The following is a 25,073-nucleotide window of genomic DNA, read 5'->3' as shown; positions in this document are numbered from 1 at the left end:
CAGGAGAGTCAGGAGCAGGAGGAAGCCCTGGTAATTGAAGAGGACTCAGGGGAACCTTGGTAATCAATGAGGGCTCAGGGGAAGCCCTGGTCATTGAACAGGGCTCAGAGGAAGCCCTTGGAGTCATATCTAGCTGGATACAGTCTGGAAACAGGAGTTCAGAGAAACTCAGGGCAGTGCCAGCTCAGTGAAACTAGCTGTCCAGCAAAGAGCAGATATTACGCCGATAAGTAGAGGCTGAAGTGCACTCAGGAATCCAGGGAGAAGAAATCTCAGGAGGTAAGACTGAAACACTGTAAGGTGGGCCATTATTAAAGCCGTCCGAGTAGGGGTGACTTTTGGAAAGAATTCCAAGGAGAGATCTTCGAAGGTGAAACTGGGAATCCCTAGTGAGACAGAGTTTCAACAAGATTATTTGACTTGGTGTTTACTGATTTGTTCAAAACCCATGGAACCCTGATGCTTTATTCCAAAAGCAGGTGTCTTGAATCTCAACCTTTATCTACTTCAAACAAAATGTTATTGGTCCCCAACCAGATCTTCCCCGACATCCTGGGGTCTGGCCAAGGATCATAACAATATAAAAAACAGATAGTAAGAGTTTCTATAGATATTTAAATAAGGAAAAGTTAACAAAATGAGTATTGGTCATATAGAAAGCAAGGCTGGGAAATTAATAAAAATTAATAATGGAAAATGAGGAGATGGTAGATGAATTGAACAGGTATTTTGCATCAGTCTTCCCTATAGAGGATATAAGTAACATCCCAGAAAGAGCTGTAAGTCAGGAATTGGAAGGGAGGGAGGAACTCAGGAACATCACAATCACCACGGAGTGGTACTTAGCAAATTGTTGGAACTGCAGGCTCACAAGTCCCCAGGTCCTGATAAACTTTATCCTAGGGCCTTAAAAGAAGTGGCCAGTGAAATAGTTAATACATTAATTTTAATTTTCCAAAATTCCCTAGATTCGGGGAGAGTTGCATTGAATTGGAAAATAGCAAATGTTACTCCTTTATACCAAAAGGAAAACAGGAGGGCAGGATTCTCCCCACATCGGGGGCAAAGCTGAAGGGCGGGCGCGCACAGGTGCGCTTCCGATTGGCACCCCCAATCGGGGGCGAGCCGCCGTTTTAGTGGGTGGGCCAATTAAGGCCCACCCAGTGTGACATCTGCACAGAAGCACTGTGCACTCACTGTGCGGGCGGGGAGGGGAATCCCAAAATCGAGAGTGCGCTCTTATGCGCGTGCGCACGAAAGGGCGCACTCATCTCATCTCCCTGAGGCTCAGGGAGATCAGCTCTAAATGTAAAAAAGCTAAAAATAGAATAATAAAATTTCCCTAATGTGACGCTGTCACATGAGTTAGGACATGTCCATAATTTTTACAAAAACTTTCTTAAAATTTTTAAAAATCTACATGAAACCTCATCCCGCCCGTGGATGAGGTTTGATGCTCTTTCTAGTTCCCGCCGGGGCTCCTGGCCTGCCCACCAACCTTAAGGTTGGACGGGCAGGTCCACTAATTCGTTTAATGACTCTGTCAATGGCCTCAATTGGCCATTGTCAGGTTGGTGGATGTGCAGCTGATTTTGCTGAGCCCCCGCCTACCTGAAAATTTAAATGGGGCACGGTGACATCGGGAGTTCCGCCCAACATCACCGAGCATCATTTTATGCATCGGCAAGTCCCCGCTCGCCGACGGTAAAATCCTGCCCAGAAAGTGGGAAACTACAGGGCTGTTAGCTAAACATGTGTCTTGGTATTATTATTATTGCTATTATTAAAGATGTTATAGTAGGGAACTGAGAAAATTTCAAGATATCAGGGAGAGTCAACATGGTTTTGTGAAGGGGAAATCGTGTTTAACCAATTTATTGGAGTACTTTGAAGAAATAACATATGCTCTGGATAAAGGGGAACCAGTGGATGTACTGTACTTAGATTTCCAGAAGGCATTTGATAAAGTGCCGCATCAAAGGTTATTGCGGAAAATAAAAGCTCAGGTATAGGGGGTAACATATTGGCGTGGATAGAAGGTTGGCTAGCTAACAGGAAATAGAGTAGGCATAAATGGATCATTTTCTGGTTGGCAGGACTTGTGCCTTGGACATCAGTATGGGAGTTTCAACTTTGCACAATTTATATGAATGATTTGGATGAAGAGACAGAAGGTGTGGTTGCTAAATTTGCTGATGACACAATGATGGTTAGGAAATCAAGTTGTGAAGAGGACATAAAGAAGCTACACAGGGATATAGATAGGTTAAATGAGCGGGCATAGATCTGGCAAAGGAATACAATGTGGGAAAATGTAAAAATGCCCATTTTAGCAGGATGAATAAAAAAAGAAGCATATTATCAGAATGGTGAGACATTGCAAAGTTCTGAGATTCAGAGGGATCTGGGTGTCCTAGTGCATGAATCACAAAAAGCAGGTACAGCAGGTAATTAGGAAAGCTAATAGAACGTTATCATTTATTGCGAGTAGATTGAATACAACCATAGGAAGGTTATGCTTCAGTTATACAGGGCACTGGTGAGACCACATCTGGAGTACTGTGTACAGTATTGGTCACCTTATTTAAGGAAGAATGTAAATGTGTTAGAAGTAGTTCAGAGAAGGTTTACCAGACTAATACCTGGAATGGGTGGGTTGTCTTATAAGGAATGTTTGGACAGGCTAGGCTTGTATCTGCTGCAGTAAGAGTAAGAGGTGACTTGATTGAAACCTTTAAGATCCTGAGGGATCTTGACAGAGTGAGTGTGGAAAGGATGTTTCCTTTTGTGGGAGAATCTAGAACTAGGGGGTCACTGTTTAAAAATAAGAGGTCGCCCATTTAAGACAGAGATGAGGAGAAATTATTTCTCTCAGAGGGTCGTGAGACTTTGGAACTCTCGTTCTCAAAATGCAGTGGAAGTAGGCTTTGAGTATTTTTAAGGCAAAAGTAGATAGATTCTTGATAAGCAAGGGGGTGAACGGTTATCGAGGATAGGTGGGAATATGTACTTGAGGTTACAATCAGGTCAGCCATGATCTTATTGAATGGCAGGCTCGATGAGCCAAGTGGCCTACTCCTGCTTCTAATCCGAATGTTGGTATGTTCAGGGGCAGTAATACCATTGAATGTCAAGGGTAGATGATTAGATATGGGGTTGCACTGATAGGTTTAGATTAGGGTACAATACTGGCATCTATCTGGCAATTTGGAAAATTGTCCAGGTAAGTCCTGTGCATAAAAAAGCAGGACAAATGAAGCAGTCTGTGCCCATTTTCAGCAAGATCTGGATAACATTCAGGCTCGGGCTGGTAAGTGACAAATAACATTCATACCACACAAGAGAAAATCCAACAACTGCAGTGGTTCAAGAAGACAGCTCACCACCAGCTTCTCAAGGGCAATTAGGGATGGGCAGTAGGGTTGGCCTAGCCAGCGACGCCCACATCCTGATAAAGAAGATACAAAGATTTTAAAATCCAAACCAGCCAATTACTGCCCCATCAGCCTATTCTTGATCATCAGCAAAGTGATAGAACATGATAGACCACTACCACCTGGAAAGACAAGGGCAGCAGATAGATGGGAACACCACAACCTGGAAATTCCCCTCCAAGTCACTCACCATCCTGACTTGGAAATATAATCGCCGTTCCTTCACTGTCACTGGGTCAAAATCCTGGAACTCCCTCCCTAACAGCACTGTGGGTGTACCTACACCACATGGACTGCAGCGGTTCAACAGGCAGCTCACCACCATCTTCTCAAGGGCAACTAGGGATGGGCAAAAATTGCTGGCCCAGCCAGTGATACCCACATCCCGTGACTGGTTCTGCACAAAATGAATTGGCCAAATTACTGGGTGAATTGTTATAACCTATTTTGACTAAGTTTTCCCCACACACGGTGAAGGACTCCTTCACATTTGTGAAGGCCATACAGAACTTGCATACCGATAGTGATGCTGTGTCCATGAGCTCATTTGACATTGCTAGCCTATTCACCAATGTTCCACTTAAGGAAGCCATAGATATTTGCGCTGCAGCACTATATCATGGTGATCTTAACCCGCCACTATTGCATGAATCAGTATTCATTAAACTCATGAACTCGGTAACTTGCGCAGTTGAGTTCAGCTTTAACGGCACCATGTACACCCAAATAGATAGTGTTGTCATGGGATCCCCTCTGGGCCCAGCTCTCGCAAACATCTTTGTTGGGCTCCCTGAGAAACGTGTCTTCAATGAAATGACACCTAACTTCCTACCCTTTCGCACATTTTCGATATGTGGATGATATGTTTGCTATATTTAAGTCCGCAGCTGCATGTAGTAATCTCCTTATATGTCTTAATAGGCTCCATCCTTCACTCAAATTCACCTTTGAAATGGAGCAGTTAAATAAACTCCCTTTTTTTGATGCGCTAGTTGAGAAATCTGCCAGGGGGTTCTCTACCACCGTCTACCTGATGCCTACTTTCACTGCTCAATATACACGTTGGGATTCTTCCAGTTCCACACGCTATAAGATTGGTCTTATCAGCAACCTTGTAAACAGGGCCAGAATCATTTGCTCATCATGCAAACTTGATGCTGAAATAGGGGCATCAAAGGCATCCTGCAGGAAAATGGCTACCCTGATCAGATCATTTCAATGTATATCGCACAAACTCATGAACGGACCTAAGGCCATTACTTTCGGGCCTGAAAAGTGCCCAGTCTACCTCAGATTACCCTGGAAGGGCAAGGTATCTCAAAACATTTGAGCAACAGGTGAAGCTAGCTGTTTCACGCTGCTACGATGCAGTAGCAACACCACAAAAAGGATGCTGCCGTCAAGCCAAAAAGACATTCTGACTATCACACAAATGAGTAATGCGGTGTATGAATTTCAGTGCCAGTGTGATGATGCTAGGTATGTAGGCCGTACGTCCCAGAGACTGGCGGGTCATAACAAACAGCATGTTCCTTCCGCCGTTCACAATGGCAAGTACAGGCCCTACCTGACCAGCTCGTGCTTGCAAAACACAATGTCCAACATGAGATGTGATTCCGCGATTGGACAACATTTGCTAAGTAATCCTCAGTGTGCTAAGAATTACGCTAACAACCAATTTATGATTGTCAGTCGGGCTGGCAGTGTGGCACATTGGCATGTACTGGATGCTCCATATCTTAATACACAGGGCCCTGTTCTTTACAGACAGAAAGAACATGTACATACATTGTGCTTGTTTCAACTAAACAAAATAAGTGGCAGCCATTCACTGACTCATTCGTCAGGGCAATCCTTGACCAATCAGAGTCAAGCTGCCTAGTTTAAATTTCAAGCAATGCTTGGCAATTAACTGTGAGTCACCATCACTTGTGCATTCTCCATGGCAACGCCTCTACCAATCAGAGTCCACTTGCCAACCAATCAGCACTCTCTTCACATACAGTATAAATTGTTGTGTTGCCCCTATATTGGTATTCTTGTGAAGTGTCCTGAAGAGTGCAAGGTGAAAAGCTTAGACATGCCTCTTTTTTCAGCAAGCATTTATGGTGTTTGGAGTCAATGTTAAGGGCTGCCAGGGCCACTGTCTCCTGCCTGTGTACCACTATGCCGCCCACTTCTGGTGGGTCTTCCCAGTTGTTGGGGCAGGAATGCCAAGGGATGATGCTGAATGCTTTGATATTATCCATGTGGCAATGTCACATTGGGACATGGATAGTCTTGACACAAGTCCTCACAGGTTAATAAGGAGGACTTTGCAGAGTCGACCATGCTGGGTGTGCCTCTGTCATCTCCAGTGCCTAGCTCGATGTCAGGTGTTCCAATTGGTTTTATTATTATTATATATTTTCATCGTGGTTCGATACAGCCTACATGGTCATGTCAGAGGACAATTAAAAGACAATTGCGTTGGGTCTGGAGTCACATATAGGCCATATTGGGTAAAGATGTTAGATTTTGTTCCCTGAAGCACATTAGTGAAACCGGATGGATTTTTATGGCAATCTGGTTACCAGTTCATTAACATAACAACTTAGTTACCCTAGCCAGGTGCATATATAAAGAGTTAGATTAGAAGATACTTTTTTCTCACAAGTTTCTGAAATGCTTTGCCACAAACAGTAATCTACGTTAATGTGCACTACTGCATCAAAAAAATACTGGATCAGCACTTAAGGAAGACCAATATAAAGGATGTAGGGAGAGAGCAGTGCCTGGGACCGTGACAAATGAGATTTAGAAGATGGATGTGCAAAATTTCTGTTTGCTTTTGTGAGTAACACAACATCCTTAACTTGTTCAGTTTCGAATTTTATCCAAAATACCTGACTCTGTTACATCACTAATGTTTAATTCTGGAAGGTAAACTGTTTGCAACTGAAGGGAATTAAATAAGTGAGCCCAAAAGGCATTCTCAGCCAGGAGAAAGTGTCCCAGGCAATGAATCTGGGATTCAGATTCCAGATTCTGGAACCTCAGGCACATAACCACAGGGTTTCCATCCATTCATCGGCTTCGTGCTGTGATTCCTCGAGTTTCCCTCCCCTAAACAAACAGTCACAGCAATAAAACAGGCAGGTGAGTGATGAATGAAGGGTCATCATTTAAATTTATCATTATTCTCACTACAGAGGGATGCAACAGTGTCTTAAGTTCATAATAATTACAACATTGCTTTTCCCTACCAAATGGTAAACTGGAACCAAGCGGCTCTAACATTGTTTTAATTGAAGCAACACAAAGTTGTGATGTGGTGACGTGGCATTTCCATTGACTGTACACAGTTTCAGCTCAACGGATTAGTAGATTTTAATCAAAAGCTATGTTTTTAGCCTTACTGTTGCTAATGTTAAATACTTGTGATGTGATGCTTAGCTTGGCTATCGTTTGGTCGGTTTATTCACTACAATTAGATCCATATGAAACTGTCAGGAGTAGGTGTGTTGTTACCCACAGGATTGGAAGATTGTAATTAATGTTTGGCACCCCAATCGGAATAAATAGTATTGTGTTCAGTGAATTGCCTCTAATCTGTACCATTCCCCACTCCATTCTAGAGTTTTAATACAAGGTAATATAGAGAACAGAGATATAATAACCAGTGCACACATATGAAAATATTTATCATTGATAAGGTCATTGTAGTTTGCTGGTTGATGACTGAATCTGTGGGGGGAAGAAAATATTTTAATAAATGGTTATTGGTTTGGTAGAAAATGGACAATCATAAAACTTCTTACAGGCTTAGCACGTCGGGTAATATGTTGGAGAGAGAAGCACAGTTAATGTTTCAGGCTGGAACTTTCACCAAAGTCTTTCTTCCTTCCTTTCACCCTCTTGATGTTCCCTCGTTTCCATGGAGATCAGGCTCCACAAATATCCCCCATCCTTTGAGCCTCCTGCTGAGGTCCCCAGCATCATAGATGCCAGTCTTCAGCTGACTTGATTCACTCCACATGACCTGCGGAAACCACAGAACCACAGAACGGCACAGAAAGAGGTCATTCAGCCTATTGTGTCCTCGCTGGCCAGAAACCAGCCACTTATTTTAACCCCTTTTTCCAGCACCTGGTCGGTAGCCTTACAGGTGACAGCACTTCAGGTGCAGATCCAGGTACCTTTAAATGAGTTGACAATGAGTTCCAGATGCTCACCAGCTTCTGGGTGAATTTTTTTTCCGCATGTCCAGTTTGCCATGTGGGACCTTGTCAAATGCCTTACTAAAAATCCATGTAGGCAACATCCATTGCATTACAATCATCAATCCTCCTTGTTACTTCCTCAAACAATTCTATTAAGCTAGTAAGACACTATCTTCCCCTAACAAAACCACACTGACTATCCCTGATCAACCCCTGCCTTTCTAAGTGACAATTTATCCTGTCTCTCAGAATTGATGCCAATAATTTGCCCACCACCAAAGTCAGACTGACTGATCTGTAAATGTCTGGCCTGTCCCTCGCACCCTTTTAAAATATTGGTAGAATGTTTTCAGACCTCCAATTCTCTGGTACCTCACTGCTAGCTAGTGAGGATTGGAAAATGACCCTCAGAGCATAAGTAACTTCCTCCCTGGCCTGGGATACAATCCACCTTAAAGGATGCCAGTCCCTCCAGTACTTCCTCTCTCATTATGATTATTGTATCTAATATTTCACACTCCTCCTCTTTAACTAGAATGTCTGCATCATCCCTTTCCTTTGTGAAGACAGAGACAAAGTACTCATTGAGAAACCTGCCCATATTAACTGCATCCATGCATAAGTTACCATGTACATCTCTGATGGGCCCTATCCTTTCTTTGGTTATTCTCTTGCTCTTAATGTACTGGTAAAACATCTTCAGGTTTTCTTTGATTTTACCTGCCAATGTGGTGTTAATTACTGTTGCAGGATGCTAAACTAGTTAGTGACTGATCAGAGGGTCTACAAAAGAGACAGGCTTTTCAAGCTGCATGATCAGTAAGGGGCGCACAAGGTCTTCAGTCTTCAGGGTAGAAGACACTAATAGCATTCCAAAAATACTAAATAATCAAGGGGCAAAAGGCACGGAGGAAATAAATACAATAACTGTCACTAGAGATAAAGTATTAGGGAAACTGTTAGGGCTAAAGGCCGATAAGTCGCCTGGACCTGATGGGTTTATATCCTAGGATATTAAAGGAAGTAGCTACAGAGATAATGGATGGACTGGTAGTAATCTTCCAAGGATCCTTAGATTCTGGAGAAGTCTCAGAGGACTGGAAAACTGCCAATGTAACATCCTTATTCAAAAAGTAAGGACGACAAAAAGCAGCTAACTATAGGCCAGTTAGCTTAACATCTGTTATTGGTAAAAGGTTAGAGTCTATTATAAAGGATGTAATAGCAGAGCACTTAGAAATACATAATCTAATCAAGCAGAGTCAGCATGGCTTCATGAAGGGGAAATCATGCCTGACAAATTTATTAGAATTCTTTGAGGAGATAACAGGCAGGATAGATAAAGGGGAACCAGTAGATGTAATATATTTGGATTTCCAAAAGGAGTTCGATAAGGTGCCGGACATAAGGCTGCTTAATAAGATAAGACCCCATGGTTTTGGGGGTAGTATATTAGCATGTATAGAGGATTGGTAAACTAATAGAAGATAGAGAGTTGGGATAAGGGGGGGCATTTTCACCATGGCAACCTGTAACAAGTGGAGTGCCACAGGGATCAGTGCTGGGGCCTCAATTATTTACAATATATATCAATGACTTGGATGAGGGAAGTGAATGTACTATCACCAAGTTTGCAGATGACACAAAAGTTGATGGGAAGGCAAGCAGTGAGGATGACACAAAGAGTCTACAGAGGGACGTAGACAGGTTAAGTGAGTGGGCAAAAACTTGGTAGATGGAATATAATGTGGGAAAATGTGAGGTTATGCACTTTGGCAGGAAGAATAGAGGATCTGAATATTATTTAAATGGAGAAATTCTGCAGAAAGCTGCAGTGCAGAGAGATCTGGAGTACCTTGTGCATGAATCACAAAAAGCCAACAAAAAAATTCAGCAGGTAATAGGGAAGGCAACTAGAATGTTGGCCTTTATTTCAAAGGGAAAGGAGTATAAAGATAGGGAAGTCTTGCTAAAACTATACAAGGCATTAGTTAAGCCACAGCTAAAACAGTGAATAATTTTGGTCCCCTTATCTAAGAGGACTAATGTCCTGCAGTCAGCATCACAGTGAAGCAGTCTGGGAAGAGTGTCCTGCAGTCAGCATCGTGGTGAAGCAGTCTGGGAAGAGTGTCCTGCAGTCAGCATCACGGCGAAGCAGTCTGGGAAGAGTGTCCTGCAGTCAGCATCACGGTGAAGCAGTCTGGGAAGAGTGTCCTGCAGTTAGCATCGCGATGAAGCAGTCTGGTAAGAGTGTCTTGCTGTCAGTTCTTGTTGAAAATAACAAGAGTGACAATGTGAGAGAGCGGCAGAGAGATCAGAACCAGTGTGGGGCAGCTTCAAAAAGTGATGTCAGCACAAAGGTGAGAGCTGATTGGTGAGTAGTGGGTAAGTGTTTTTTCTCCAGTTTTTTCGCCAGTTTAAAATAGATTAAGCTAAGGAAAGGTAAGAGTTCTTGTTTTTATTCAAAGTACATAAATAATTTAATGTTTTTTTTTCCTGTATTTAACTTAAAGTTGTTTTTTTTCCAAGTAGAGGCATGGCAGGGCAGCTCAGTCCCATGTTATGTACCAACTGCAACATGTGGGAAGTCCGGTACGTTCCGTGCGATCTGACCAACCACGTGCGCAGGAAGTGCCACCAGCTGCAGCTACTTGAGCTCCGAGTTTCGGGGCTTGAGCGGCTGCTGGAGGCACTGAGGTACATCCGCGAGGCTGAGAGTTTCGTGGATAGCACGTTTTTAGATGTGGTCACCCCACAGCTTACGGAAGTGCAGACAGAGAGAGAATGGGTGACCATCAAAAATGTGTCAGGCGGGTAGTCAGGAAATCCCCAGGGTGCACCTCGCTCAAGAACTGTTTTTCTGTGTTGGAAAACGGCGAGAGTGACGGTTCCTCTGGGGAGTGCAGCCACGCTCATGGCACTGTGAGTGGCTCAGCTGCACAGGGGGGGAGGAAAAAGAGGGGGAGGGCAATAGTAGTAGGAGACTTGATAGTAAGGGGAACAGACAGGTGTTTCTGCGGCTGTAGACGTGACTCCAGGATGGTATGTTGCCTCCCTGGTGCCAGGGTCAAGGATGTCACTGAACGGCTGCAGGGAATTCTGAAGGTGGAGGGCAAAAAGACAGAGATTGTGGTACATATTGGTACCAACGGCATAGGTAGAAAGAGGGGTTAGGTCCTGCAAGCAGAATTTAGGGAGCTAGGAAGCAGGTTAAAAAACAGGACCTCAAAGGTAGTAATCTCTGGATTACTTCTGGTGCCACGCGCTAGTGAGTATAGAAACAGGAAGTTAGTCCAGGTGAATGTGTGGCTGCAGAGATGGTGCAGGAGGGAGGGCTTTAGATTTCTGGGACATTGGGACCATTTCTGGGGGCGGTGGGACCTGTACAAGGTGGACGGGTTGCACGTGAAACGGAATGGGACCAACATCCTTGCGGGCAGGATGGTTAGTGCTATTGGGGAGGGTTTAAACTAACTTGGCAGGGGGATGGGATCCTGAGAGGAGGTTCAGCAGGGGGTGATGCACAGCCAAATTAGAAGAAAGAGCAAGTGAGTCTGGAAGGCATAGAAATTATAGGCCAGTTAAGGCACAAGGGAGCTTGGCAAGGTTGGATGGTATTTATTTTAATGCAAGAAGTCTGACGAATAAGGCAGATGAGCTGAGGGCACAAAAAAACATGGAAGTATGATGTCATTGCTGTCACAGAGACATGGCTGAGAGAGGGACAGGATTGGCAGCTCAATATTCCAGGATATAGGGTCTTCAGGTGAGACAGGGGAGGAGGTAAAAGAGGAGGGGGTATTGCAATATTGATCAAGGAATCAATTACAGCAGTAAGGAGGGATGACAGGTTAGAAGGCTCCTCAAATGAAGTCATATGGATAGAACTTAAAAACAAGAAAGAAGTAATCACATTGCTGGGAGTGTACTATAGGCCCCAAAACAGTTAGAGAGAAATAGAAGAGCAGATATGGAGGCAAATTTCAATGACATGTAAAAATAATAGGATAGTAATAGTGAGGGATTTCAAATTCCCCAACATGAACTGGGTTAGTCATAGTGTGATAGGTTTAGAGGGAGCGGAATTCTTAAAATGGATCCAGGAGAGCTTTTTAAGCCAGTACGCAATATGTCCTAGAAGAGAGGAGGTTGCCCTTGACTTATTTAGGGAATGAAGCCGAGCAATGGTCGAGGTATCAGTGGGGGAGCATCTTGCAGATAGTGATCATAACTCCGTTAGATTCAAGGTTGTTATGGAAAAGGACAAGGATGCGCTAGAAATCAGAGTTTTAAATTGTGGTAAGGCTGATTTTAATAAGATCAGATATGATTTGGCCAGAGTAGACTGGGAGCAGCTACTTTTAGGTAAATCTGCGTCAGGGCAGTGGGACTCATTCAAGAAGGAAATAGGGAGAGCACAGGGCCAACATATTCCAGTAAAGATAAAGGGTGGGACCAACAAATCCAGGGAACCCTGGGTGTCAAGGAATATAAACTTAAAAACTTATAAACTTAAAAAGAAATGAGGAGAGCAAACAGGGGGCATGAAAAAACATTGGCAGGTAAAATAAAGGAAAATCCATAGTTATTTTACAAGTACATTAAGAGTAAGAGGATAACTCGGGAAAGACAAGGGCCCAGTAAGGTCCATAGTGGTAATTTGTGTGTGGAGCTGGAAGACGTAGGTAGGGTTCTAAATGAATACTTTGTGTCGGTGTTCACAAGTGAGAGGGATAACGTGGGTTTGGAAATCAGGCAGAAGGACTGTGATATAATTAAAGAAATTAGCATAGAAAGGGAGGAGGTTCTAAGTGGTCTGGCAGGCTTAAAAGTAGATAAATATCCAGGCCCGGATGAAATGTATCCCAAGCTGTTGAATGAAGCAAGAGAGGGGATAGCAGGGGCGCTGGTAATAACTTTCAACACCTCTCTGGCCACAGGAGAGGGGCCAGAGGACTGGAGGACAGCCAATGTGGTACCGTTATTCAAGAAGGGAGGAAGGGATAAACCAGGGAACTACAGGCCAGTCAGTCTAACCTCAGTGGTGGGGAAACTATTGGAAGCAATTCTGAGGGACAGAATGAATCTACACTTGGAGAGGCAGGGATTAATCAAGGGCAGTCAGCATGGTTTTGTTAAGGGGAGGTCATGTCTGATCAATTTGATTGAATATTTCAAAGAGGTGACCAGGCGTGATGATGGGGGCAAAGCATCTGACGTAGTCTACCTGGACTTCAGCAAGGCTTTTGATAAGGTCTCGGTGCCCTTTTCCCATAGCCCTTGATTCCCTTACTGATTAAAAATCTGTCTATCTCAGCCTTGAATATACTAAACAACCCAGCTTCTACAGCCCTCTGCAGTAAAAAATTCCACAGATTGACTACCCTCTGAGAGAAGAAATTCCTCCTCATCTCTGTCTTAAATGGGCGATCCCGTATTTTTGAGTTTAAGCCCTCTGATCCTCGACTACCCCACAAGGGGAAACAACCTCTCAGCATCTACCCGGCCAACCCCCTGAGAATCTTATATGTTTCAATAAGGTCACCTCTCATTCTTCTAAATTCCATGAGTACAGGCCCAACTGCTCAACCTCTCTTCATAAGAAGATCCCTCCATACCCGGGATCAACCTAGTGAACCTTCTCTGGACTGCCTCCAATGCCAGTATATCTTTCATAGTTATAGCTATAGACATAGAGGTCTACAGCCCATCGAGTCTGTGCCAGTCAAACAAGTACCTAACTATTCTAATCCCATTTTCCAGCACTAGGCCCATAGCCTTGTATGCCATCCTAATACTTCTTAAATGTTATGAGGGTTTCTGCCTCTACCACCCTTTCAGGCAGCGAGTTCCAGATCCCCACCACCCTCTGGGTGAAAAAATTCTTCCTCACATCCCAAACCTCCTGCCTCTTACTTTAAATCTATGCCCCCTGGTTATTGATCCCTCCACCAAGAGGAAAAGCTTCTTCCTCTCTACCCTATCTATGCCCCTCATAATTTTATACACCTCAATCATGTCCCCCCTCAATCTCCTCTGCTCCAAGGAAAATAACCCCAGTCTATCCAATCTCTCCTCATAACTAAAACTCTCCAGCCCAGGCAACATCCTGGTAAATCTCCTCTGCACTCTCTCTAGTGCAATAACATCCTTCCTATAATGCGGATTACAGAACTGCATGCAATACTCTAGCTGTGGCCTAACCAGCGTTTTATACAGTTCCAGCATAGCCTCCCTGTTCTTATATTCTATGCCTCGGCTAATAAAGGCAAGTATCCCACATGCCTTCTTAACCACCTTATCTACCTGTCCTGCTACCTTAAGGGACCGTTGGACATGGACACCAAGGACCCTCTGATCCTCGGTACTTCCCAGGGTCCTACCATTCATCGTGTATTCCTGTGCCTTGTTTGTCCTGCCCAAGTGCATCATCTCACACTTATCCGGATTAAATTCCATTTGCCACTGATCAGCCCATCTGACCAGCCCGTCTATATCCTCCTGTAATCTAAGGCTATTCTCCTCACTATTTATCACCCCACCAATTTTCGTGTCATCCGCGAACTTACTGATCAACCCTCCTACATTCAAGTCTAAATCATTTATCTATACCACAAACAGCAAAGGACCCAATACCGATCCCTGTGGAACCCCACTGGACACAGGCATCCAGTCACAAAAATACCCCTCGACCATTACCCTCTGCTTCCTGCCACTCAGCCGATTCTGGATCTAATTTCCCAAATTTCCATAGATCCCATGGGCTCTTACCTTCATTATCAGTCTCCCATGTGGGACCTTATCAAAAGCCTTGCTGAAGTCCAAGCAGACTACGTCAAATGCATTGCCCTCATCTACACACTTGGTCACATCTTCGAAAAATTCAAATTGGTCAGACATGACCTCCCCTTAACAAAACCATGCTGACTGTCCTTGATTAATCCCTGCCTCTCCAAGTGTAGATTCATTCTGTCCCTCAGAATTGCTTCCAATAGTTTCCCCACCACTGAGGTTAGACTGGCCTGTAGTTCCCTGGTTTATCCCTTCCTCCCTTCTTGAATAATGGTACCACATTGGCTGTCCTCCAGTCCTCTGGCCCCTCTCCTGTGGCCAGACCGGTATTGAAAATTATTGCCAGTGCCCCTGCTATCTCGTCCCTTGCCTCACTCAACAGCCTGAGATACATTTCATCTGGGCCTGGAGGTTTATTTACTTTTAAGCCTACCAGACCACTTAGAATCTCCTCCCTTTCTATGTTAATTTCTTTAATTATATCACAGTCCTTCTGCCTGATTTCCATACCCACGTCATCCCTCTCACTTGTGAACACCAACACAAAGTATTCATTTAGAACCCTACCTACGTCTTCCAGCTCCACACACAAATTACCACTATGGACCTTAATGGGCCCTACTCTTTCCCTGGTTATCCTCTTACTCTTAATGTACTTGTAAAATAACTTTGGATTTTCCTTTATTTTACCTGCCAATGTTTTTTCATGCTCGCTTTTTGCTCTCCTAATTTCCTTTTTAAATTCCCCCCACCACATTCTATGCTCCTCTAGGGCTTCCCTTGTTTTGAGCCCTCAGTATCTGCCATAAGCCTCCCTTTTTCTCTTTATTCAATCCTGTATATCCCTCGACACCCAGGGTTCCCTGGATTTGTTGGTCCCACCCTTTATCTTTACTGGAATAGGTTGGCCCTGTACTCTCCCTATTTCCTTCTTGAATGAGTCCCATTGCTCTGATGTAGATTTACCTAAAAGCAGCTGCTCCCAGTCCACTCTGGCCAAACCATATCTGATCTTATTAAAAATCGGCCTTCCCCCAATTTAGAACTCTGATTTCTGGCGCATCATTGTCCTTTTCCATAACAACCTTGAATCTAATGGAGTTATGATCACTATCTGCAAAATGCTCCCCCACTGATACCTCTACCACTTACCCGGCTTCATTCCCAAAAATTAAGTCCAGGACCACCTCCTCTCTTGTAGGACCTTCTACGTACTGGCTTAAAAAGCTCTCCTGGATGCATTTTAAGAATTCTGCTCCCTCTAAACCTATCATACTATGACTAACCCAGTTAATGTTGGGGAAGTTGAAATCCCCCACTATTACTACCTTACCCTGAGGAAGGCAGTACATGGTAATCAGCAGGAGGTTTCCTTGCCCATGTTTAACCTGATGCCATGAGACTTCATGGGGTACAGAGTTGATGTTGAGGACTCCCAGGGAAACTCCCTCCTGACTGTATACCACTGTGCCACCACCTCTACTGGGTCTGTCCTGCCTGTGGGACAGGACATTCCCAGGGATGGTGATGGTGGTGTCTGGGACATTATCTGTAAGGTATGATTCCGTGAGGATGACTATGTCAGGCTGTTGCTTGGCTAGTCTGTGAGACAGCTCTCCCAATTTTGGCACAAGCCCCCAGATGTTAGCAAGGAGGACTTTACAGGGTCGACAGGGCTGACATTGTCATTTCTGATGCCTAGGTCAATGCGGGTGGTCCATCCGGTTTCATTCCTTTTTAGTGACTTTATAGTGGTTTGTTACAACTGAGTGGCTTGCTTGCTAGGCTATTTCACAGTCAAGCATATTGCTGTGGGTCTGGAGTCATGTATAAGCCAGACCAGGTAAGAACAACAGATTTCCTTCCCTCAAGGGTGTTAATGAACCAGATAAGTTTTTACAACAATCATTTCATGGTTATCATTCAGATTTCTAGATTTTTAATTCCAGATTTTTATTGAATTCAAGTTCCACCATCTGCCATGGCAGGATTTGAACCCAGGTCCCCAGAGCATTACCCTGGGTCTCTGGCCCAGGTCCCCAGAGCATTACCCTGGGTCTCTGGATTACTAGTCCATCGACAATGCCACTACGCCATCACCTCCCCCTTAAGGAGCAGGCTCTTTTAGGTGCAGGCTCGAGGGGCCAAATGGCCTACTTCTGCTCCTATTTCATATGTTCATATGCTTTTTCGTATCCTCTCTTTGCTTTCCTCATTTCCTTTTTTTTTACTTCACCCCTGTACTTCCTATAATCCTATCGGCTCTCTACAGTATTAAGCTTTTTGTGACTGTCTCATAAGCTTTCTTTTTCAGCTTTATTTTACTTACCCTATTTGCTTCTGGATAACCAGGGGTCTCTGGGTTTGGCACTACCACCCTTTTTCTTTGTGAGGACATGTCTACGTTGTGCCCGTAGAATCTCACTTTTGAATGCCTCCCACTGATTTGACACTGCTTTCCCTTCTAATCGCTGTATCCAGTCCACTCTCGCCAGCTCACCTCTCAGCTTTGTAAAATTTGTCTTCCCCCAATTTAGAACATTTACTCCTGTTCTATCTTTGTCCTTTTCCATAATGATGCTAAATCTAACTGTATTATGGTCACTATCTCCAAAATGGTCCCCCACTGCTACTTCATCCACTTGCCCAGCTTCATTTCCTAAGATTAAATCCAGAATTGCACCTTCGCTCGTTGGGCTTGTTACTTGCTGGCTAAAAAAGGTTTTTTGAATGCAGTTCATGAATTTTCTGCCCTGTGGGTCCTTCACAATGTTCATATCCCAATTGATATTAGGGTAGTTGTAAGTCTATTACTACCCTATTGTTTTCGCACCCACAAGTTTGCCTATATAATATTTTTTATTCATTCACAGGATGTGGGCTTCGCTGGCTGGGCCAGCAAGGCCTAATTGCCCTTGAGAAGCTGCCTTGAACTGCTGCAGTCCAGGTGGTGTAGGTACACCCACAGTGCTGTTAGGGAGGGAGTTCCAGGATTTTGACCCAGCGACAGTGAAGGAACGATGATATATGTCCAGGTCAGGTTGATGAGTGGCTTGGAGGGGAACTTCCAGGCGGTGGTGTTCTCATCTATCTGTTGCCCTTATCCTTCTAGATGGTAGCAGTCATAGGTTTGGAAGGTGCTGTCGGAGGAGATTTGATGAGTTGCTGCAGTGCATCTTGTAAGTGGTACACACTGCTGCTATTGTGCGTCGGTTGTGGAGGGAGTGAATGTTCGTGGATGTGGTGCCAATCAAGTGGGCTGCTTTGTCCTGGATGGTGTCGAGCTTCTTGAGTGTTGTTAGGGTTGCACTCATCCAGGAAAGTGGGGAGTATTCCATCACACTCCTGACTTGTGCCTTGTAGATGGTAGACAGGCTTTGGGGAGTCAGAGGGTGAGTTACTCACTGTAGGATTCCTAGCCTCTGACCTGCTCTTGTAGTCACAGTATTTATATGGCTGGTACAGTAACTCTTCCAACTCCCTTCCACTATTTGGGGGTCTAGAGTACAATGTGGTTGCCCCTTTTTTATTTCTGAGCTCAATCCGTATGGCCTCATTGGATAATTCATTTGGTATAACATCCCTCCTCAGAGCTGTAGTTGATTCTTTCTTATCCCCCTCTCAATCCTGCCTGAAATCTTTATAGCCAGGGATGTTGAGCTGTAATTTTTCCCCTCTTTAAGCCAAGTTTCCATTAAAGTGATGAAATCATACTGCCGCATGTCTATCTGTGCCCTCATTGGCGTTGTTGGTTATACTCCTTGCATTTACATATATACCTTTTAACATTGCCAAATTCCTGTGCTGTACACTTTCAGAGTCACTGAATAATTTTCCATCTCCCGTTCCATGCTCTGAGTTTGCCCTCAGGTTCCCATCCCCCTGAAATGGCTGAAGGCATTCAAGATCACAAAGGTGATGGGCGCTGACAACACCCTGGCAGTAGTACTAAAGACTGGTGCTCCAGGACTAGCTGTGCCCCTAGCCAAGTTGCTCCAGTACAGGTATAATACTGGCATCAACCTGAAAATTTGGAAAAGTGCCCAGGTACATCACATCAGCAAAAAGCAGGGCAAATCCAATCTGGCCAATTACTGCTCATGATCATCAGCAAAGTGATAAGGAAGTGTTGCCTGCAGCCGATGTTATTCACTGAGCAAGCCAAATCCCAGACGGAAACTTGTCTTATTGATCATCATTTTTATTTGACTTTTGAAAACAAGGGGAAAGCTATTGATCCAAGAAACATAGAATCCCAGTAACACTTTAAACATTTTAAAATTAACATTTATTAACAAGAAGAAAAAAAACTTAAGCACACAAGATTAAAATTGCACAGTTAAAATAGTGATAAAATGGTCCCCAAAAAAAACCCACTTGGCTTGGTCAAAACACGCAAGTAAACCACTTGGCAACAAATCCCTTACAGGTTTTTAACCATTAAAATCCAGTAATATTACCCAAAGCAAAAACAGCTGCTACTTTAATAAAGTATACCACAGCTTGTCACTCTCTCCCACTCTGCTATGGAACTGAAGGAGGTTCAGAAACAGGCTGCTTTCTGGAAACAAAGACTTCTCTGGCCTGAAACTGGGCGGCTGCTTCAAATTCACACCTTTTCTCAGCACAGAGCTGCTCTCTGGACATTTCCTCCACACAGCTCAACTACACATCTTTTGTTAAATATCCTTTTCCCCTTTGATCTTCGACTCCATTATTCTAAGCATCTCTTTGAACTCAATTTTTCCCAAAATATAAAATTTCTTCAAGTTTTCCTTTGCCTCCACTTTCATGTAAAATAAAGGTTTCCCTTGTTTACATATGAAACCTTTGTAAGTTCGAAACTCCCTTGAAATTTGGCAGCTGAAAAGTCAAGTTCCTACTTATCTTGTAATGAAAATTTCAAACCCAACCCATTTACTCCTACATTCAACTTCACCATAGCCTCTCAAATCAAATGCATGCATTTAACTCCTTTACCTTTCACCTCTGCTCCCCAGACAAGCTGTCTTTACTAACTTTCCCCCACTTCAACTCACACTCACACCCACACCCACCCACACACACACACACACACATATACACACATACACACATACACACACACTCACACTCACACACACTCACAGCCTTCTTTACAGAATACCACCAAATTCCCAAAAATACTTTAAAAATTAACATCACAGTCAGTGATAACTTGCTCACTGACACTCAGTTTGGGTTCCGCCAGGATCATCCAGCTCCTGGCTTCATTAAAATCTTAGTCCAAACATAGACAGAAGAGCTGAAGTCCAGGGGTGAGGTAAGAATGACTGCCCTTGATGTCAAAGCAGCATTTGACCAAGTGTGGTATTAAGGAGCCCGAGCAAAACTGGAGTCAATGGGAATCAGGGGGAAATTCTCTGCTGGTTGGAGTCAAACCCAGCACAAAGGAAGATGGTTGTGGTTGTTAGAGGCCAATTATCGCAGTCTCAGGACATCGCTGCATGAGTTCCTCAGGCCCAAGCATCTTCAGCTGCTTCATCAATGACTTTCTTTCCATCATAAGGTCAGAAGCGGGGATGTTCGCTGATGATTGCACAATGTTCAGCACCATTCACAACTCCCTTGCTGACCGTTAGATTCTCCCTTGATGCTGATGCTCATTGCCTGACACTTGTGGGTGTGAATGTTACTTGCCATTTATCAGCTTAAACCTCAATGTTGTCCAGGTCTTATTGCATATGGACACAGACTGCTTCAATATCTGAGGTGCTGCTTTCTCAAGGGCAATTAGGGTTGAGCAATAAAAATTCTGACCCAGCCAGCAATGCCCATATCCCGTGATGGAATTTTAAAAATGGATGGCATGAGGAAGATCTATCGAACTGACTTTGGTTAAGAAACCCAAACTAACAATGTTGAGCATGAAAGCCGGGATCTCCAAGTCCCGACAAACCTGGGACCTCCCACGAGCGCACAGACCGGGAGCCGGCTGCACATGTGCAGAGCTGCAACTTTTACATTCTTTGGGCCAAGGACCGGCCCAATGGCCTTGCACAAATATAGAAGGGCCGGGTCAGGTGGCTGGGTGCAGAGCGCCATACACAGCAAGTGTCCCAGAGAGTGGGAAAAGGGAGGGGAAGAAGGGAGAGGTGCCAATAAGTTTCCCAGAGAGGAGGACAAGAGTGGGTGACAAGGATAGGTCTGAGCATGTGTCCCAGGCAGGGGACAAGGGAGGGGCTGAGAGAGGCCCCAAAAAGAAGTCCCAGGCAACGCACAAAGGCAGGGGATCAAAACGGGTCCCATTAAATTAAGAAAAAGAGAGGAGAGAAAAAGAGAGTAATAGGGTTCTAATTTGAGGAAAGGGGTGCAGGGAGCAGACTTTAAGTGAAGTTCAATGAAGAGTGCAGGAGGGCATGCCAGGAGCAGCACCAGGCAGAACTAAAAATGAGGTGTCAACCTGGAGAAGCTATAACAGTGGACAAGGTGCGTGCTAAACAGCATAAACAGCAAGTGACAGACAGAGCTAAGCAATTCCACAACCAACGGATCAAATCTAAGCTCTACAGTCCTGCCACATCCAGTCGTGAATGGTGGTGGTCAATTAAACAACTCACACGGGGAGGAGGCTCCACAAATATCCCCATCCTCAATGATGGAGGAGCCCAACACATCAGTGCAAAAGATAAGGCTGAAGCATTTGCTACAATCTTCAGCCAGAAATGCCGAGTGGATGATCCATCTCAGCCTCCTCCAGATGCCGGTTTTCAGCCAATTCAATTCACTCCACGTGATATCAAGAAACAGCTGAAGGCACTGGATACTGTAAAGACTATGGGCCCTGACAATATTCTGGCAATAGCACTGAAGGCTTGTGCTCCAAACGTGCCGTGCCCCTAGCCAAGCTGTTCCAGTACAGCTACAACACTGGCATCTACCCAGCAATGTGGAAAATTCCCCGGTATTTCCTCTATATCAAAAGCAGGGCAAATCCAACCCAGTCAATTACCGCCCCATCAGTCTACTCTCAATCATCAGTAAAGTAATGGAAGGGGTCATCAACAGTGCTATTAAGTGGCACTTGCTTAGCTATATAACCTGCCCACTGATGCCAAGTTTGGGTTCCGCCAGGGCCACTCAGCTCCTGATCTCATTACAGCCTTGGTTCAAATGTGGGCAAAAGAGCTGAACACCAGAGGTGAGGTGAGAGTGACTGCCCTCGACATCAAGGCAGCATTTCACTGAGTGTGGCATCAAGGAGACCGAGCAAAACTGGAGTCAATGGGAATCAGGGGAAAAGTCTCCACTGATTGGAGTCATACCTAGCATAAAGGAATATGGTTGTGGTTGTTGGAGGTCAATCATCTCAGTTCAAGGACACTTTTGCAGGAGTTCCCCAAGGTTGTGTCCTGGGCCCAACCATCTTCTGCTGCTTCATCAATGACCTTCCTTCCATCATATGGTCAGAAGTGGGGATGTTTCCTGATGATTGGACAATGTTCAGTACCATTCGCAACTTCTGATACTGAAGCAGTCCATGTCCAAATCCAGCAAGACCTGGACAATATCCAGGCATGGGCTGACAAGTGGCAAGTAACATTCATCACACGAGTTAAAAACAAAAAACTACTGCGGATGCTGGAAATCCAAAACAAAAACAGAATTACCTGGAAAAACTCAGCAGGTCTGGCAGCATCGGCGGAGAAGAAAAGAGTTGACGTTTTGAGTCCTCATGACCCTTCAGCAGAACTGAGTCAGAACTTACTCAGTTCTGCTGAAGGGTCATGAGGACTCGAAACGTCAACTCTTTTCTTCTCCACCGATGCTGCCAGACCTGCTGAGTTTTTCCAGGTAATTCTGTTTTTGTTTTTTTTCATCACACGAGTGCCAGGCAATGGCCATCTCCAACAAGAGAGAATCTAACCATCACTCTTTGACATTCAATGGCATTACCATCACTGAATCCCCCGCTATCAACATCCTGGAGGTTACCATTGACCAGAAACTGAACTGGACTAGCCATATAAATACTGTGGCTACAAGAACAGGTCAGAGGCTGGGAATCCTGTGGCAAGTAACTCAGCTAATGACTCCCAAAAGCGTATCCGCCATTTACAAGTCAGGAGTGTGATGGAATCCTCCCCACTTGCCTGGATGAGTGCAGCTCCCACATCCAGGACAAAGCAGCCTGCTTGATTGGCACCACATCCACAAACATTCACTCCCTCCAACACTGGTGCACAGTAGCAGCAGTATGTACTATCTACAAGATGCATGGTAGAAACTCACCAAGGCTCCTTAGACAGTACTTTCCAAACCCACGACCACTACTATCTAGAAGGACAAGGGCAGCAGATAGGTGGGAACACCACCACCTGGAAGTTCCCCTCCAAGTCACTCACCATCCTGACTTGGAAATATATCGCTGTTCCTTCACTGTCGCTGGGTCAAAAACCTGGAGCTCCCTCCCTAACAGCACTGTGGGTGTACCTACACCATACGGACTGCAGCGATTCAAGAAGGCAGCTCACCCTCACCGTCTCAAGGGCAATTAAGGATGGGCAATAAATGCTGGCCCAGCCAGTGAAGCCCACATCCTCGAATGAATTTTTTAAAAAGTGGACGTGGGAGAAGTCCTGGTAATGGAAAAGGGCCTAGAGGAGGCGCTGTCATTCTAAGAAAGCAGCAGAAATTTGGCGGCTCTTTCTGATGGGCTGCTGGGGAAATGGTACCACTTTGGAGCAGTAGTCTTCTGCTTAGCATGGCCAAAAAGCTGAAATTGTGCATATAAGTTGACGTCTGGGTGTACTGTGAAATCCAGGGGAATCTCAGAGGACGAGATTGAAACCCTGGGAGGCGGGCTATCGTTGACACTGTCTGAGTTGAAGCGACTTTTGGAGAGAATTCCAAGTTTCTAATCTTCAAAGGTGAAGATTAAAAACCAACAAAGACGAAGTTTCAGTGAGATTGGTTGACTCACAGTGTGAGTAGCGTCTAGGTTTTTGAGAAACCCATGGAATCTGTTTTGGTCTATGTATGGTAAAGTTTATGTTTGTTTGTTTATAACCCGTGGAATCTTGTGGCTTAATTCTATTAGCGTCTTGAATCTCAAACTTTGTCTACTTTAAACATGATTAGTCCCTAACCAGGGCTCTCCAATAAATTTGGTTTCTTGCCATTGATCATAACACTTTAAACAGGTTCCATCATGTAAGGCCATGGTTCACGACACCTCTGAGGTGCCATAGAGACATAGAAAATAGGAGCAGGAGTAGGTCTTTCGACCCTTCGAACCTGCTCCACCATTCAACATGATCATGGCAGATCCTCTATCTCAATGCCACAATCCCGCGCTCTCCCCATACCCCTCGATGCCTTTAGAGTCCAGAAATCTATCTACTTCCTTCTTAAATTCATTCAGTAACTTGACCTCCACAGCCCTCTGTGTAGACAATTCCATAGGATCACCACCCTTTGAGTTAAGAAGTTTCTCCTCATCTCAGTCCTAAATGGCCTATCCTGTATCCTGAGACTGTGACCCCTTGTTCTAGACTCCCCCAGCCAGAGGAAACATCATCCCTGCATCCAGTCTGTCCAGCCCTGTAAGAATTTTATACATTTCAATTAGATCCCCTCTCATTCTTCTAAACTCCAGTGAATACAGTCCTAGTCAGCCCAATCTCTCCTCATATGACATTCCTGTCATCGCAGGAATCAGTCTAGTGAACATTTGCCGCACTCCCTCTATGGCAAGTATATCCTTCCTGAAGTAAGGAGACCACAACTGCACACAAGACTCCAGGTGTGGTCTCACCAAGGCCCTGTACAGCTGCAGTAAGACATCCTTGCTCCTGTACTCAAGTTCTCTCGCAACGAAGACTAACATACCATTTGCCTTCTGAACTGTTTGCTGCATCTACATGCTTGCTTTCAGTGCTTGGTGTACAAGGACAGCCAGGTCCCTTTGTACATCAACATTTCCCAATCTATCGCCATTTAAATGATACTCTGCCATTCAGGCTTGCTACTTTTTCAAGCAACTTTATATGACTCCTCTTTGGATCTAATACTATCCATATTTTATTTTGTTAGCCATGGTTAGGCCACTTTTCCTGTTGCAATTTTGCATCAGAAAGGAATGTGTAACTGTTGCAATGCATACATTCATTCCTTAAATATTAGCCACTGTTTATCCACTGTCATGCCTTTTAATGAAATTCCCCAATCTATCTTAGCCTCATAACTTTGTAGTTTCCTTTGTTTAGATTCAGGACCCTAGTTTCAAATTGGACTATTTCAGTTTTCATCCTAATGAAGAATTCCATCATGTTATGGTCATTGTTCCCTAAAGAATCCCACATAACGAGATTATTAATTAACCCCTTCTCAGTGCACAATACCAAATCTAGGGTAGCCTGTTCCCTAGTCAGTTCCTTGACACACTGGTCTAAAAAAAACATCTCATACACACTCCAGGAATTCTGCCGCTGCAGTATTATTGCTAATTTGGTTTGCCCAGCCTATAAAGTTACCTATAGTTGCTGTAGCACCCTTGTTACATGCATCTCCAATTTCATATTTAACCCTACATTATCACTACTGTTTGGAGACCTATAGACAATTCCAACTAATGTTTTCTGCCTCTAGTTGCTTCTTAGCTCCA

The 25,073-nt window shown here is 44.3% G+C and overlaps 1 protein-coding gene across 1 annotated transcript in view; it reads right to left on the bottom strand.

The window, feature by feature from the left end:
- Window positions 1–5,752: 5,752 nt before the first annotated feature.
- LOC144688623 (disintegrin and metalloproteinase domain-containing protein 12-like) overlaps window positions 5,753–25,073 on the bottom strand; it is an 812,806-nt gene continuing 793,485 nt past the window's right edge. Inside the window, exon 28 of the mRNA XM_078555419.1 lies at window positions 5,753–7,160. The gene's annotated coding sequence lies outside the window, so the exon portion shown is untranslated. The remainder of the gene's footprint in view (window positions 7,161–25,073) is intronic.

This window comes from Cetorhinus maximus, chromosome 1, assembly GCF_964194155.1.
Source record: "Cetorhinus maximus chromosome 1, sCetMax3.hap1.1, whole genome shotgun sequence".
Lineage (NCBI taxonomy): Eukaryota > Metazoa > Chordata > Chondrichthyes > Lamniformes > Cetorhinidae > Cetorhinus > Cetorhinus maximus.
The sequence above is the reverse complement of the archived record's forward strand: the minus strand, read 5'-3'. Positions and strand labels throughout refer to the sequence as shown.